This window comes from Myxocyprinus asiaticus, chromosome 35 (genome assembly GCF_019703515.2).
Source record: "Myxocyprinus asiaticus isolate MX2 ecotype Aquarium Trade chromosome 35, UBuf_Myxa_2, whole genome shotgun sequence".
In the NCBI taxonomy this organism is placed as follows: Eukaryota; Metazoa; Chordata; class Actinopteri; order Cypriniformes; family Catostomidae; genus Myxocyprinus; species Myxocyprinus asiaticus.
Window position 1 is genome coordinate 15,385,613 of NC_059378.1, and position 17,052 is coordinate 15,402,664.

Sequence of the window (17,052 nt, forward strand, 5' to 3'; positions counted from 1 at the left end):
AAATGTATCTCCTTTTTCACAGTACATCTTGACAGCATTCTCCTTGGCGATCATGATTTCAAGCTCAATTACACTTCCTATAGCAAGATGTACAGTGATATTTTGTCTGTTCTCACCCAAAACCAACTGGATCGCTTCAGAAGACATTGATTAAACCACTGGACTCATATTAATTACATATATTTCAACTTTTGGAGCTTCAAAGGCCTGATCACCATTCACCAGACCTATATGGAGCTGAGATATACTTCTAAAAATCTTCGTTTGTGTTCTGCAGAAGAAATAAAATCATACACATCTTAGATGGCATGAGGGTGAGTAAATGATGAGAGAATTTTCATTTTTGGGTGAACTATCCCATTAAGCTGTTTTTTCTTTTCTTTCAGTAGAGTAGTCTTGGAGCAAAGCAACCAGACTCTTCAAGTATTTTTGTATTTTTTTGTATTTTTTTTTGGATGTTTATAGACTTTCACAGTTGTAGGACAATATTTCCTTCATTAGCATGACAACAATCAACATTATTGTCTGAATTAGCTGCATGTAACTATGCTTTTGTGTCCATTGAGTGTCATTAACAATGTTGCATTCATTAGCAAAGTGATCCTTGCTCACCTTCGTTATTTAACACACAATTACACACCTAATGTTGCATGAAATTATGGCTCTAATGACAAAAACAGAGGTAAACTCCAAAGGACAACATCACTGAAAAAATTAAAGACGGGCTAAATGAAATGTTCAAAATTGATTGAAACAATGTCAGTCACCGAGACCACAACTTTTAACTATTAAAGTCTCCATGAAATGAAAATCAGAGATTTGTGTCTTTTAGCTAATGTCTGTTGACCGTAAGGCCATCTTTGTCCTAGCGTACTCCTAAATGTCCAGTAAAATGCACTCTAAAATAAGAATGTCCTCTCCCCCTAAATTATAAATACCACTTGCCTCCAACTAACAATGACAACCAAGTTAACCCCTACAAGTAGATGCCATAACTACACCAATCTTTCTTCATTCATTGGCATTCAAAAGTTGCTGTGTACTCTGATTAAATCTTTTTTCTTTCAAGTCACATAAAGCGCCTATATTTCATTATATTATATTAGGTGTTTTACAAGTGCCCAAAATTGGAGGGCTCTTCTTTAAAGTCTTGAAAACTTTAGATCTGTAAGACAGGAATGATAACCAACAGATACCATGTGTGATGTTATATAAAGAAATATTAAGACAAAGCGTGTATTTGTACACATTTTACAGGACATAGCCCTATATGGTGTGACAGGATGATTAATATTCCGAATCATATGTTTGAATATTGTATTCTGGTAGGGATCAGAAGCACTGAAAATTTGGAAAATCAATCAAGTTCACATCTGTATTGATGATTAGAAAATGAATTAGGTACAAGCACTGTCATCAAAAGATGTCAAAACTTACTGTTAGTTAATCACTGACTGCTTATCAGGGTCAGATGGATCACAAAATAAAAAAATTTCATGTTGAAAACTCTATTCAATTATTGTTTCAAATCTTGACAACCATTCCTTTTTGTGCTGATTTACTGCTCTCATCAAGCAAACATAATTACATCTTAATGGAGCATTTTCAGGCCTATTACACTAATGAGATTTTTACTTTGGAATCTTTCACCAGTGTTGGCCAGAATGCTAAGATTATCTAAACACATGCATAAGAAAGTGTGCGGAATATAAAATTCCTTATTTTGCACAGCAGATGCAAATGCATGCAGACAAACCACAGAGTAAGTCGAACAAAGTGGCAAGTATGAGTGATGAAGCAATAAACACATTACTCTGTTTCTCAAACTCTTATCGTTTATGACACAAATATGTGACTGGACTTAGAAAATAATGAAGTACTAGAAGTAATAGAAGAATGCGTCCATCACTGGTATTTATCTCAATAATTGTTTGTTAAAAGTTTTATTTTGTGACTGTACAAGCACCCAAGTCTTTTTATAAAGCTGAATGGATAATTTATTACATATAAATGGGTCCCAAGTACATTCCTTCAACATTTTTGGGTGAAGAACTACCAGCGATATAAAGATGTTTTATGAGGGCTCTATAAAACTGTTCAGGGGTAAATTAAGTTTGTTTGGAGAGAGGCTTTCTCTGAAATTAGTATTGGATGTGCTGGCATAACACATCACCTCACCATGTTTGACAGAGTTCTTTTAGTTTTAAATGTATGTTCAGAACTCATAGTGGTTTATTATAGAGAAAAAAACGAGTTATAGTAATTGCATTGCAGAATTTAAAATGATTGTTCTGTGGACAGCTGACATTATTTGTTTGTCTCACTGTTAACTGATCAGCAAAATATGTAATCAATTCACTACATTAATTAATTAATTCACTTCTATATGTTCCAGTAAAATGTTTAAGAACAAACAAAGCGCTCCAGATAATTCTGGCTATAATAAAATTACGTCATGACTGTCAAGTTGGAGCTTTCATAGAATTTTTTGTTCTTTTGTTTACAATTAATTATGAGTTCTACAAAAACGTGAATGTTTTTTGCAAGTCGGAATCTTGTAATTCCAATAATTCTGACATGATGTGAATGCACCATCAAGGTCTTGTGGGTGCTTGTTTACATTTGTATCTTTTGAAATTTTGAATAGTCTTGTTCCATCCATGTAAGTCCATAAGATCTTTCCAATATTTGATCGTTGGTTGTGTGAAAACCATAATTCCGAAGTTTTTGGGATGAAGCTTGAAAGCTTTAGGAGGAGTTACAATAGGAAATTTTGGTCTTGGTTTAGGGATTTTGGAAAAACAATCAGCCTAAATACTTTATCAAGCCAACATTCTAACTTTACTAGTGAAAATACAATCCACAGTCTAAATAGCAAAGCAGGTGCCACAGAGGCAATAAACAGCCCAAATTACAAACTGTGCAACATTACATCATATGCAAATTGATCATATATTAAAACCCACATATTGCACAGTTGATAGGATACAAATGTGTGTCCAATCAATGCACAGCAGAGTGAGAAATTAATTATTATTATTTTTTTAATTAACAGATAATATTTGGGGCATGTGTTATTTGACAAAAATATCTTTCTTACCATTCACACATTTGGTGTCCATTTTTGTCAAATACTTCAATAGAATTACTAAATAGAAATATATTTTCAATCTGAACACTGTTATCTTTAAAATCAAATTAACATCAAATACAAATGTAGCTGTAAATAATGCACAATTTACTGTAACACAGATGATATCTGAAAGCTACAGGTCACTATGGTGTCTGCAGAGGGACTAAACCTATGCTAAACCCATAACTAAATAGGCTTATAACAGAATGTAATGAAATATAACAAATGTAGGACAACAGATAAAAAGCAGAGGAGTTTACTATTGGAGTGCTTTGCCCCCACATTTTAAATATATAGGACATTTTTGCCTGAGCCCTGTTTAACTTCTGACCCTGATGCACAAAATTACATTTTAGTGTTCAAATCCAAATACGATAAGCTGATTATCAATTAATCGTTTCGCTTATGTTTTATCCAAAGCGACTTACATATACATAATACAGGGACAGTCCTGCTGGATCATATTAGGTTTAAGTACCTTGCTCAAGACGACAGGTGATAGCTCATGGATTGGGTCTTTGCAGAGATCGAAAAGATGCAAAAATATTTTTTTTGTTTGTTATTGCACAATAAGCTGGCAGAGGCTGACAGCATAAAGGCTCATCTGATTAGTAAACTGGCCAATCAGAATGGATATGCAAATTTCATAACATAATTCGCTTCCATCCAAAATGCGGCCGAAAAAAGAAAATGTGCCTCCATCCACATAAACAACCAATCATCATCAAAGGTGCCCTTTCAAGTCAATTAGTAGTGATGGGAGAAAACAAAGCTTTCCGAAATGATTCAGTGTTTCGAAACGCTCGAAACACGGCATGTTTAAGACGTGTAGTCCATAACTACAGACTGCTCTCTCCTACCTTTCCTAGCTAAAACTCTTGAGAGGATTGTATTCCACCAGTTTTCTTTCACTGAACAACCTACTCGACAGACATCAGTCTGGCTTCAAAAAAGGACACTCGATAGAGACTGTCAAGAAATAACTCCAAATCCTCTGTCCCTATCCTCCTTGACTTGTCTGCTGCTTTTGACACTGTGAACCACCAGATTCTCCTGTCCACTCTATCTGACCTGGGCATCACAGGAACTGCGCTTGGATGGTTTGAGTCATACCTCACAGGCAGATCCTTCAAAGTCATCTGAAGAGGATAGGTGTCACCAAACCAAGTTACACCACCTCAACACTGGTGTTCCTCAGGGAACTACACTACATCACTTGGATTTATAATTATGGCGCATGGCTTTTCCTACCAATGCTACGCAGTTCATACACAGCTCTACCTGTCGTTCCAGCCTGATAACCCCACCATCTCAGCTCGTATATCTACCTGCCTCTTGGAAATCTTCAGCTAAACAGAACTACTCCTGATCCCAGCCAACAACCTCACCATTCATTGGTGCAATTACACTAACACCAACCAGGACAGCTCGGAACCTGGGAGTGGTGGTAGAAGACCAGCTTAACTTCACTGCCCACGTCTTATAAACGGCATGGTCTTGCAGGTTCGCGCTTTACAACAATATAAAAATCAGTTATGCTGCACAGTTCCTGGTCCAAGCTCTGGTCATTTCAAGACTGGAATACTGTAATGCTCTGTTGGTCGGCCTCCCAGCTAGCATGATTAAGCCACTACAGATGGTTCAGAATGCAACAGCACGCCAAAAAAACTCACGTCACCCCACTCTTGATTTCACTCCACGGGCCACTTTTAGCTGCCCGCAATAAATGTAAAGCTTTGACTCTGGCCTTCAGGACAGCCTGTGCAACAGCACCCTCTTATTTCAGTTCACTCCTCCAGGTCTAATGAACAAGTGGCGTCTGGTTGTCCCATCGCATAGAGGCACAAAGTCTATTTCACAATCATTCACTTTCTCTGTTCCTCTGTGGTGGAATGAGCTTCCTACCTCCACACAATCTGCTGAAACCAAACCAATCCACACTAAATGCACTTACTTAATATTATATATATATATATATATATATATAAATGCTAGCTTCTACTACTCCAGGCACTTCTACAATATCCTGGAATACAAAATATGTAGACCTTCATATTTAAGTTGGCCTTTATATGGTTATTTTTTTAAACTGATTTTTAATCAAGTTTGTTTTCACAGTAAAACAATATTTATATGAACATATTAAACATTTATTAATGCCCATACAGTTCGTGCAATAAACATTTGTAACAAAAAGCTGAGGCTCTTTTGATAATTCGCATATAGTAAGCTTTGGACTCGAGCTCAAGTGTATGAAACATAAGTTACATGTTCGATACATTGTCCACTTATCATTGACGGTAGTTTATTCCAAATTCCACATTCACTTTCTGTAGACCAAACAATTCTCTTTAAATATCACAAAATATTTAGGTCTGTTTCTCATAAACACAACCTTTTGACTTTTGTCATTGTGTGTTTCTGTGGGAACATAAATCAAGGTGATCAACTGGGAATTTAAAATGGCTGAATTCAAAACAGCAAATTTTGTTTGAATCAGTTAGATTTTATGAACCTAAAAGGTATTGCTAAACTGATTCTAGATCAGTTACAGCCTACATTGACTCTGATTCAGGAGTTCACTGTGGGATCAACACCCCCTAGCATCAAACCTTGAAACATTTAGAAAAGTTTCAAAACAGTATGATGTAATGAAGCCTCGTTTGCATAAATCATGTGACATAGTCAGTTTGATACGCGTTGTGAAGCGTTGGTTTAAAACGGTTTCGAAGCTTCGTGAAACAGTTTTTCGAATGAGCACATCACTGCCAATTAGCTTACAGTATCAGTTTAGTGCGTCATCAAGACTGCTTTAACTACAGGTGAAGAGAGGCTTTCAAATCAAGCCAAAATATCAATGAAATTATTGAAGGACCTCAAAACAAGTGTGATGGATGAAATGAGTTCCTCTACACAAAGATGAGTAGATGTTATGTTATGGGGGTCTCCATTCATTTAAAAAAAAAGCCTGTATTGGCCATAGTCTGTAGGTGATTTGCTCTGTTTTGCCAGTGGCTCACTAAAGCTGGTGCAATCGGCCTCCTCGACCCCTCCAGACATCCCATTATGTTGTCAGTGGACAATTCATTCTTAGTGAATTCCCCCCAGGTATATTCTGGTGCTAAGAAGTGTCTCTCTTGAAGCAGATGGTGCAAGTCTATGGGCACTTGTGTGTAACTGGGGTGTGTATCATGAAGACTTTGGTGTTGGAAGGTCAGTGTCTCTTTTAAGGCTCCACAACAACTGGAGTCTGACATCACAACAGAAATACATGCTTCACATTTTACAGTGCAAAATTTACAACCAGTGCCTGCCACGATTAGCTTCAAAAGTATGAGTAGGAAGAAGAAAGGGGGGCAGGAATCTTTCACTGATGGGATATTTGACAAGCTAGTGCTGCTAAACTATCTGTAGGTTGTAAATATTGGTGGAGGAGTGTAACTGAGGTTGAAAGAACAAACCAGAAATTGTCTGCACTCAGGTTCATTGTTATTGTGAGCATGGCAGGGCAAATGGGTCAATTTCAGAGCTGCGTGTTGAAAAGATGGTGTCAACATGATAACATTTATTACCCTGGTAAACACATCCAAGTAACTGCCTTACTCTCTTTTGGAATGTGGTATTTCAAGTGTGACACCAGCTGAATGCTAATTTTGGATCCTGATTCAAGAAGAGCAGAATTCAGATGAACACTGTGATAAGTGTAATTATCACTTTTTTTTTTTTTTTTTTTTGTAAAGTCCTCTACAATTATTTAATTAAGTATCAACCCCAGTGACGTGTATTTATTAGTGAACAACTGAATTCTGAATTATAGATTTTTTTTTCAGAGCAAATACCGCTTAAAGGGGTCATATTCTGAGGATAAAAAAATTCCTTGATCTTTTGATATTAAATAGATTTGTGTACAATGAAAACATACTGTAACCTTTAGAACTCGAAACTTCCCTGTCCAAATATAGCTTTTATTTAAACTAAGATTCCAAAATAGCCAATTGTGTACTTTTGCAACTTTGGAATGTCACAGAGATAAATGCACACATGACATGCTCACATTTACATCTATGATGCCTACTGTGTGTAAAGTTGTAAAATTGGATATAGCTTGAATCTGGGTTGAACTTACAATGGAAGTGAATGGGGCCAATGAGTAAACATTAAAATACTCATTGTTTTAAAAGTGTTGCCACAAGGCTTAAACAACATGTTAAACATGTTATTTTAGTGTGATAAAATCACTTACTAACCTTTTTTGTCTCAAGCTATATAATTTATGATTTTTGTATTGGGATGTATGGCAGAGCTTATTTCATGACCACCGGTGGGAAAAGCAATGGTAAAGAAAATAGAAATTTGTGGTGAAATGTTTGTAAATGTTACATAATGATTTATGATGTAAAAGTGTATGTAAAAGTGTTACAATATAAAAAAAAATATACTTTGTAGATATTTTTCTAGAGAATCATTTGTCCTCTGGGATTTGGTCAAAAGAGGGTCTTCAAAGGTTCTACTTCTCAGTATTAAGAATTTCTTCATTTTTGCTTTTGTCTGAGGTAGACGAAATCCTAAGCTTTCTTCAAAGGTATAATGTCAGGTTATATGTGTTTGGATCATAATTAAAAATGCCAAGATATGTAAAATTTCCAAAAGTGTCCTACTTTGCCCAAAACTAAAACTAAACTAAAACTGAATTGAATCCGAGGTTAGTTTTGGAGTTAAGAAAGTGTATTTTAGTTTAGTTTTAGTTTTTTCAAATAATTTCCGTTTTTATTTTGATTTTAGTTAACGAAAATGGTTTTAGTGAGTTTTTTATTTTAGGTTTCGTTAACTATATTAACACTATACTAAACTATAATATTTTCCTGTCCCTTGAAAACATCATTGACAGAACTGTCTCTCCTCAGTTCAGACGATTATATCACAGGCTCAGCATTCTTCAGATATTATCGAGTGTTTAACCGCAACATGGTTTATTTTGTTTAGAAATACATTATTTTAGATTTATTATACTATCATATCGATATTTTCGATCCCCTAACTCAACCCCTAATTAACCTAATCAATTATCAACAATATAAAACATGTAACAGGCAAGTAAATTTAGTCACAATAATTTTATTCACATTACACATTTATATACATATTTTTAAGAATCTAACCTGACTCCTATGACTAAACCTAACCAATTGAAAATAACCAAAAACTATAAACCCAAAAACTAAAATTGCACTTAGAATTAGCGCTCTCAAGAAAATTAGATAAGATGTTGCGCACGGTTGTATAGCGTGGTCATGAAAATAGAGAACCATCTCTCCACAGATTTTTTTGGCCTCTGTTTTCATGACAGCGCTAGGTGCGGTGCAATGACTGTGCTCAACCAAAAAATTTGTGAGAGCGCTAATTATAAGCACAATTTTCACCCAGCCCAGTAGCACTTTGCATGCACAGTTTCGCCAAACCCACTTGCGCCTACTATTAGCGCATGCTTGCATGAAAATACCAAAACATCATGGCCATGCCCACTGATGTACTGCATAGCACACTTAGCGCCCTTAAAATAGGGCCCAGTATTTTTGTAATTTTTTTGGGAAGGCTTTGCCATTTCTTGAAATGCACTGAAGCCATTATTATGTCAAGTCGAGAAATACCATATATATTTTCCCAAGTTGTTAAATACACACCATTCTCACATCATCTCTCACACCTTAGATAAGGTGTTCGATTAACGTTCCTCCTGACCTGCATTTTCTTATGTTATAAATGGTACAAATTGCTATATCATGATGGAAATAAAGACTGCTTTATCTCCCATCTTGCTAATAAAATAAAGTTCACCAACATTACCAAAGGTGTATTACATCACACTCTACCTACCACCAAAGACAGCAGCTTGGGTAGCCGAGATTCAATTCGGTTACAAATATTTGCTCAGCATTGAGAGAATGGCTGGCACACTAGGGCACTTACCACATCAAAACTATAATTCCTTAGCCTTTATCACAAGCATTTTGTCTGTGGTGCTGCATTTTTAAATACCTCAAATCACAAAGGTCTCCCCAGCAGACAAAACAACAGTCGCAGTCAGCATCAGCCATAATATGAGGGTTCTAACGTGGTCAGTCAGGCGTCTGCCAGAAAAGTATTTAACAAACCAGACTGGCCATGAGAGATTGACATGCCACTCTCAGGGAGAGCTAGTGCAGCCCGTCCATTTGTCAATACCATTTCGAGTGAGAAAGCAGAGTTTTCTAGACAGCAACCATCAATTGGTGAATGTAAAATTTGCTGTTTTCATCCAGCACTACCACTGGTCAGAGATCCAGTCAGCAGACAGTTAATCACACTCATTCAGGCCCATTGACACAGCCGCAGGGTAATGACACTTAAACAACAGGGATAAATCACAGAGCAGGGACAACAATATGAGACAAGCCCAGGAAACGAGTCATGCTGCTAAATTTGAACAAAACCAGAACATTGGTTTAGCTGTTTTACATTCAGTTAACTCTATAGCATTATGATAAGTTGTTGTGACATATGTAGCCTAATATTTTACGTATACAGATTAAGTGGATAGTAAAGTATTATCTATCTATCGATCGATCAATCGATCGATCGATCGATAATAAATTATAATTATATTTCAATTAAAATATTTAATTATATCGTTTATATTATTATTTTGTAATCTCTAAAGTTTTGAAATCCAAATATTTCAATTTATGGACTCTTGTGCTATATTTATCAATATAGTAAACAAAATAAATTCTACATTTACATTGTAAACAGAGAAAATGTATCTTTTTTAATCCTCTCTCCACAGCATTTTTGAATGCACTATAAGTTGACGAGTTTCAGAGATTTTCGGTGATTACTGTAATGCAATAAAAGTTTGCCCACAGTCAATAAACATATTCCATGCATTAGTTGCTCTTTGACTGAACAATTAAGTTAAAGTCTAAAATAGAATAATCACACTGCTTTTTAAAATCTAAAGTTATAGCTTGCATTAGTTATAGCACTACTGTGTAATGCAGCTGCCAAATTCCTAATGCTAACTTCAAATTGGCTCCTAAATTTCCCCAGCTGTACTGGATGCTCTGTTTGTCCTCTGGCCCTGTTTGGACCTTAGAGAGTTATTATAGTATACATTTCAGTTTACACTTTAATAACTTAAAGTTATTAAAGCTTAAATGTCCTTTAGATCAGCCATGAAACTAGAGTGACAACGAAGGTTTTGTGTAGTACATAATAATCAAAGAATGAAGAAAAATGAGAATGGAAATAATCCCAATAACATTTCAACATTGCAATAAGCATATCTTTATTACTAGGTATGTTGACATTTATTAAGAATATGCTAAAGTGTGGTTTGACAGACTGACATCAACACTTTGTGTGATGTTATAAACTCTTCATGTTTGTATATTGTTTATTCACTACATTGTGTAAATTAAAAGAATATTCCAGGCTCCGTTAAGATCAATCAACAGCATTTGTGGCATAATGTTGATTACCTCAAAAAATTATTTTCTTTTAAAAAAGCAAACATTTGGGTTACAGTGAGGCACTTACAATGGAACTGAATGAGGCCAATCCATAGATAAAATCACTTACTAACCTTTTCTGTGTAAAGTTATATCCAATTTTACTAATTCACTGCCATGACGATGTAACTCTATAAACAATAAAACCATAATACGACCATAAAAACAATGATTTAAACAACTTTACATCTCAAATAATACACAAGTTTTAACAGAAACAGATTTTATACAATTCTAAACTTCTTTTTGCCTTTAAACCTTCCAAAAATTGGCCCCATTCACTTCCATTGTAAGAGCCTCACTGTAACCTCAGTTTGCAAAAGTATATTTGAGGTCATCAAAATTATGCCACAAATGCTTTCAACTGATCATAACTTGTTGAACCCAGAATATTGAAACCTGATCACATGAGAAGTTGCCATGTTGTTTCCGAGAATTCCAGTAGCCTACTCTATGATTTGCCACGATAAAACTAATTTTTTCAAGAACATTTCAGTTTTTAAGAGATCTTATTTGTAATTATTTTCCATACCTAAGATGTTTGACAAGTAAAAATTAATCAGAGAAACGAATAAAGTAACGTGATATTTTTTTATTTTAGACTATATTATCTGAATTACTTTTTAAACAAGTAACGTGTTGCTTTTGTACGCTTCTTCTTTCTTACAATAAATTGCTACAATAAATACTGTAAATAGGTCTGCATAACAGGTGTAAGAGAGATGCCAAAGTGTAAAAAACTTTCTGTAAACATTGCCATGACTTTACAGCTGACAAGTCTAACATACAAGAGGCCATTTACCCCATCTAATTTATGGTCACAGACAGGCAGCTACAATATAACACACTCATAAAAAAAAACAAAATCCGCACATCATAACATCCATAACAGCCACCCAGCTACTGTGTTTCACAGAAGCCAACCAGACTGTAATGATCCTGTTTATTTTTGCAGTCAACCTTCATTCACAGCCATTCTGACCCCAGTTAAGGTCACCTAAGCAAACATTGTTGCTATATACTATGGGGTAAAGGGGAACCCTGTGGCCATCTGTATGTTCTCCTTGTGGTTGGATAAACAACATCAGGCAAGAAGTGCCAGACAGCTCAGTGTGAATGTTCATGTGATTTCAGCAGGGTGTTTCTCTGGGAGCCCGAAACACCCGACCCCCACACTCCTATCTACCCTTAAATCATGTAACTTAAGATGAATAAATGAGCCTTTGCACTTGCTGCTTCACTTGCTGATTTCTGAGAAGTCATGTTACGTCAGGTGTAACATAAAGCTTTCTGGTGCTGTCAGAATCTGGAAACTTCCATAACTCGCTATATACATGCTTTCTCCAAGGCAGGTCAGGTGGAAATTTCTGACTGAGTTCACACTTAGCTTTTTATGTTTCAACATTTTGGCCCAAGGACAAAATAATTATAGCGTTCTCTTGATCAATGGGTCTCTGTCTGAACAAGTTCACAAATACACTGGGGTACAGAAAATTACAGGGCTTTAAACTCAATAACAGTTCTAGCTTTAACACAAATCAGTTTAGTTTTGTGTTGTCAAAGGTCCCTGTAGAGGGGTTCGAGTAGGAAGGACACGGGAGCCAGTTTCACAGTCCACGTGAGTCAACTTTTAATGCAGTTGTCTTCAGCTTCACAACAACGAATTGGCTTTTCAGCTTCACAACAATGTATTTAGAACACACATAGTGTCTCTGGTCTCTCTCCCAGTATGTCGCTCAGGTGGCCTTTTAAAGCCCATCTCCATCGTCCCTGAAACGAGACACAGGTGTTTAATATCAGTAATCACCAGGTGATGGCCCTTACTGCTTCCTCTCTCCCCAGTGACAGACACGACCTCCCGCTCCACAGTCCCATTTTGACCCCTCAAACAAGGTCATTTGTCAAATAAAATTCTTTGTAAATTCTATATTCTGGGGCATCACTAGACTTCAAGGAATATTTCGCAGTACAAGTTAAGCTCAATTGATAGCATTTGTGGAATAAATTGATTAGCACAAAAAATTATTTTCGACTCATCCCTCCTTTTCTTTAAAAAAGCAAAAATCCAGGTTACAGTGAGACACTTACAATGGAAGTGAAGGGGTCCAATTTTTGGAGGGTTTAAAGGCAGAAATGTGAAGCTTTTAATTTGATAAAAACACTTGCATTACTGTAATTCTTCTGTTTTATTTGAACTCTACAGTTGTTTAAATCACCCTTTTTGCTGTCGTTTTAGGGTTTACGGCATTAGGTCATTGATGGCAATGAGGTGTTGGATATAATATAATATAATATAATATATTTATCACACTAAAATCATGTTAACATGCATATTGTTTACATCTTGTGGGTATCCTTTTGAAACAAGTGAGTATTTTAAAATTTTCGGATTGACCCCATTCACTTCCACTGTACGAAGAAATGAGGGACAAGTCAAAATAAGGCTTAACTTGTATTGAACCCGGAATATTCCTTTAAATAGCATATTATTCATTTTAAGTCATTAGTCAGCATATTAGTGCCATACATACTATATACGTCTTTGGTAAGCTACCTACAAATGTAAATACATTCATTTAAAACAGTGTTCCATTGGGGCCTGGGTAGCTCAGCAAGTAAAGTCACTGACTACCACACCTGGAGTCGCAAGTTCGAATCCAGGGCATGCTGAGTGATTCCAGTCAGGCTTCCTAAGCAACCAATTGTCCCGGTTGCTAGGGTGGGTAGGGTCATGTTGGGTTAACCTCCTTGTGGTTGCTATAATGTGGTTCTTGCTCTCAATGGGGCACATGGTGAGTTGTGTGGGGATGCCGCGGAGAATCGCGTGAGCCTCCACAAGCGCTACGTCTCTGCATCTCTGTGGTAGCCACATGATAAGATGCATGGATTGACAGTCTCAGACATGGAGGCAACTGAGATTTGTCCTCCGCCACCTGGATTGAGGCGAGTCACTATGCCACCACAAGGACTTAGAGTGCATTAGGAACTGGGCATTCCAAATTGAAAAAAAAAAAAAAACGTGCTCCATTTTGTCCAGATTTTTTATTTGGCTATTAATTCTGCCATCAAGGTTTGCTAGAAAAAATAATAAATTATCAACTAAATTTAAATAAATTACTGTAAGTCACAAAGATACAGAGAAAACATATATTTGAATTAAACTATAAAACAAATGACATCAAATTGTATGTTGGTTCAGTGGTGACAAATATCTCAAGTTCAAATCTCTGAGACATAAATTTTTTTATAGACCAAGTAAATTTGCCTCTGAATATCAGTGGAAAGGCTGTATATTCGGAGCCGGCATGCAGTGTATTATGTGAACTGATTAACTTTACCTGAATTGTACAGCGATAACATGGCTTCATTTAAGGCTGTAATAGATTAACCTTGCCAAAAACTTTTGTATAGTTTGTCTATTAATGACCCAATAATAGAGTCAAATTTAATTGACTGTATTTTCTTTACCATTTTCTGTACCATTTTTATTTATATTTTAAATCTAGTGACACCCTTGGCTGTCCCAGGAATTGTGGGAATGAGCTGACATGCTCTGTGAGCATGGCTGTTTGGCATCAGCTGGCACTTGTCTGTGCCCATCCAGACAAAGGAATGGTTGTAATAAAAGGCTCTGCTAATTTAAATCTGCCCAGCCAAACACAACGTGACTTTTATTATGAGGACGATAAGGTCACAATATTGTGGGTTGGAACCATTTGAAGATGCAGCACACTGTGTTGTGGTCATAAAATACAAGATCCTGTCCTTCGAGGGTGTAGGTTTGGCTTTAATTTTGGTAAGGAAATTTTAAGAATAAACAAACTATACAGATGCACCATGTTTTCACCTACAGTGAAGTTGCCTGTTACAGCTGATCAGTTGTTTTTGTTTAGAGTTCTCATCATTTACTCACCATCATGCCATCCCAGATGTGTATGACTTTATTACTTTGGCAGAAAACAAAGGTTTTTAGAAGAACATCTCAGCTCTGTAGGTCCATACAATTCAAGTGAAAGTGAATAAAGGCAGCATAAAAGTAATTAATAAGACTGTAGTGGTTAAATCAGTATATTCTGAAGTGATCCATTCGATTTTGGATGAGAACATACCAAAATGTAACTCATTTTTTACTGAAAATCTTGCCATTGCAGCCTCTAGGAATGCTCATGATTTCAAGCTCGGTTACACTTCACTAGATGGCGCTAGGAAGTTTTAATCAAGCTTGAAATCATGATCGTCAAGGACATTGCATATGTCAAGATTTATAGTTAAAATTGAGTTACATTTTAGTCTGTTCTCATTGGATCGCTTCAGAAGACATGAATTAAACCACTGGAGTCATATGGGTTACTTTTATACTGCCTTTATGTGCTTCTTGGAGCTTCAAAGTTTTGGACCCCATTGCATTGTATGGATCAACAGAGCTGAGAGATTCTCCTAATACTCTTTAATACAATACGTCATACACATCTGGGGTGGCATTAGAATATAAATTAGATATAGATTCATATTCATATAAATTTAAACAGAAAATCTTGATGTTGGTTTAAAATAAAAATGTCTAATGAGTATAATGATTTTATTAAAACATCCAGGTTTTGTATAGTAATAATTTTTGACATATTTAAATGCAATTAAATTCATAAAATGATTTTAATTGTTAAAGTCAACATCTCGAGGCTCTAACATAAACTATACACTGTAAACTATAAAAATTGTAATAAATAAAAAACTTAAGTCCATGAGTTCAGTTTAGAGCCAGTGACCCACAGCCTCTCTAGATACTGCTGTCAGCCTTTTTTCTTTTTTTTTTTGTCAACCTCATGCATATGGCCAATTACAAGTTAACAATTAATAGTTTACCTGTGTAAAGTAAATGTAAAGTTCAGCAATAAACCTTTTTTAAGCTTTAAAGTGAGTCACTATCAACTGCCATTGTTTTTACAAGACTATTAATTCGAAATATTCATTAAAAATTCTCCTTTTGTGTTCGGCATAAGAAAGAAAGTCATGCAGGTTTGGAACAACATTGTAGGTTGAGTAAATTAAGGCATATTTTTTTTAATTATTATTTTAGGTTAACTATTTAACCAGTTAACTGGTTATCCAGTTAGAAAGCATGATGGATTCGTGACACGCCCCTTGGCGAGCATCTTACACTGCGTTCCAAATGGGATAAATCACCCTCCGAAGGGCATTTTGAAGGGAGAACAATCATGATTAAAAAGAGATTGTCCAACAAAAATGAATTAAAATGTGGGTTCCGAATGACCCTTATTTTTCAGCCCCGCACCTTTTAGCCTTCCAAGGCTCTCACAGTGGATGGTAATGTCTTCAAAGGGAAAAGGGCTTAGGGATGATCACTTCTGAATGGAATGCACCCTTAGTCTCCCCTGGGTGCTAAGTGCTAATGGGAGGCGGCAATGCTGCCTGCTGCCTCATTATCAGGTTGAGAAGCTGAAAACAATGGCACTGGAGGAACTGCAGGCTATTATTCCAAACACTGAAGGTCAGTGTCGGACCATCACCAAATAAAGTTCAAGAATCATCTATTTATTTGATAAACTTGGATTTCTTTTGATGACAGTTTTATTTAAATAAAGAAGAAAGAAAAGCCAAAAGTCGCACAAGTTCTGGATTGCTCGAAGGGTATGTTGTAATAGTGATACGATTGCAATGGTTTACAAAGACTCAACAAAGTTTGATGAACAAACAAGACGAGACTTAGTGCTTTCTTTTTCTCTTGTTCATTTCTGTGTAACCAGTAAACACACTTACTACCCCCCCCCCCCCCCCCCGCCACACACACACACACACACACACACACACACGCACACACACATGCCTAATAAAGGTAAAGCAAATCCGCTTATTGAAATGAAGAAAAATTCTAACTCACAATGAATCCCAGATAACACATTGGTTCTCTATGGGTGAGTCTAATCTCTCATAACAACTCTTTAGTTGTTTGGCTGAGAATGGCAGATTTTTTTGAGCATAAATTGTGCCTACCTTCAGGTGTCTTTGTTCCTTCTGGATTATCAAGTCGATAACCTCATTCCCAGTGGGCAATTGTGACTGTCAGTGGCAGTTTAAACTCTTCTACAGATGTTCTATTGGATAAGCCTGTTCGTGAGGAGCACTATTAGTCAGAGAGGTGTGCTAACTCTGAGAGTAAGCCTGTGTGCTCAAAATGTTTCAGATAGCTGCTGGTACAACTAGAGTGACAGGCACAATAGACTCACTTGCTCTCTCATGTTTAAAATTAGTCGACTAGTGTGCACACACATACACATGTACACACACTCCTGGCAGTGATGACCAAGCAACAGGTAGTTCTAGTGAGCAGTTCTATAAAATAGTAAAAACATC

The 17,052-nt window shown here is 36.2% G+C and overlaps 1 protein-coding gene across 3 annotated transcripts in view; it reads right to left on the minus strand.

Moving 5' to 3' along the window:
• Positions 1-16,850, minus strand: part of si:ch211-247n2.1 (calcium-activated potassium channel subunit beta-2) — a 53,304-nt gene extending 36,454 nt beyond the window's left edge. For 2 of the 3 annotated variants that reach the window (XM_051672996.1, XM_051672998.1), the window contains exon 1: positions 16,693-16,850. The gene's annotated coding sequence lies outside the window, so the exon portion shown is untranslated. Of the gene's footprint in view, positions 1-9,169; positions 9,185-16,692 lie in introns of those variants that run through there. The other variant, XM_051672997.1, reaches the window with a different exon arrangement.
• Positions 16,851-17,052: the final 202 nt, after the last annotated feature.